Source organism: Fukomys damarensis, unplaced genomic scaffold, assembly GCF_012274545.1.
Source record: "Fukomys damarensis isolate Sample0158 unplaced genomic scaffold, DMR_v1.0_HiC HiC_scaffold_39, whole genome shotgun sequence".
Lineage (NCBI taxonomy): Eukaryota > Metazoa > Chordata > Mammalia > Rodentia > Bathyergidae > Fukomys > Fukomys damarensis.
In genome coordinates this window covers 33,144,176-33,145,633 of record NW_022900951.1, presented here as the reverse complement: position 1 = coordinate 33,145,633, position 1,458 = coordinate 33,144,176, and positions in this window count along the sequence as shown.

The window sequence follows — 1,458 nt, the reverse complement described above, 5'->3', positions numbered from 1 at the left end:
GTCTTTTCTGCATCTATTGAGATAATATGATTTTTGTCCTTGACTCTGTTAATATAGTGTATTACATTTATTATGTATGTTGAACCATCCTTGCCTCCCTGGAATAAATCTGACTTGGTGAGGGTGTATGATCTTCTTGATGACACTCTGTATTCTCTTTGCTTGTATCTTATTGAGAATTTTTGCATGTATGTTCATTATTGAGATTGGCCTATAGCTCTCTTTTTTTGTTTGGGTCTTTTCCTGGTTTGGGAATCAAAGCAACACTTGCTTTCAGGAATGAATTTGGAAGTATTGCTTCCCTTTCAATTTCATTGAAAAGTTTTAAGTATAGTGGCAGTAGTTCTTCCCTAAATGTCTTGTGGAATTAAGCAGTGAGGCCATCCAGATTTGGGCTTTAGTTGGTAAACTTTTAATTATGTTTTCAATTTCACTGATTGTAATTGGGATGTTTAGAATTTTTTTATCTTCTTTGTTCAACTTTGGTAATTCATAAGTATCAAGAAATCTTTCCATATCTTCTCTATTTTCCATCCTATTAGAGTACAAGTTCTTGAAGTAGGTATTGATGATCCTCTGGATTTCTGCTGGATCTGTTGTGACTTTGCCTTTTTCATTCCTAATTGGATGAATTTGAGCCTTTTATTTCCTTTTTTTGAAAGGTTGGCTAAGGGTTTATCAATTTTATTTTTTCAAAATAACAGTTTTTTGATTCATTGATTTTTTTTTTTTAAATTGTTCTCCTAGTTTCCATTGCTGGGATTTCTGCTCTGATCTTTATAATTTCCTCTTTTGTATGAGCTTTGGGTTTTTCTTGTACTTCTTTTTCTAGGTGCCTAAGATTCAACATTAGGTTGTTTATTTGAGCTTGCTCTGTTTTCCTAGTGTGGGCATTCACTGCTATCAATTTTCCACGTAGAACTGCTTTCATTGTGTCCCATAGATTCCTGTATGTTGTATTGGCATTATCATTTATTTGTAAAAACTAACTAATTTCTTTTTCAATTCATCTGTGACCCATTGATTGCCCAGGAGAGTGTTGTTCAATTTCCATGTTTGTGAAGTTCTTGTGCTTTCTTATGCTATTGCTCTCCAGCTTAATTGCACTATGGTCTGATAATATACATGGGATAAGTTTGATTCCTTTGTATTTATTTAAACCTGTTCTATGAGCTAGTATGTGGTCTATTTTGGAGAATGACCCATATGCAGCTGGAATAATGTATATTCTGATCTTGTTGGCTGGTACACACTGTAGAAGTCTATTAAGTCCATTTGTTTAAAAGCTTGGTTCAGTTCTAGTATTTTGTTGTTGATTTTTTTTGTCTAGATGATCTATTTGTGGCTGTGGGGTATTTAGGTTCCCTAGTACAATTGTGTTAGTGCTTATTTGTTTTTTGCGTGTCCCTTAATATTTGTTTTATATAGTTGGCATTAGTAGTTCATACATATATATAT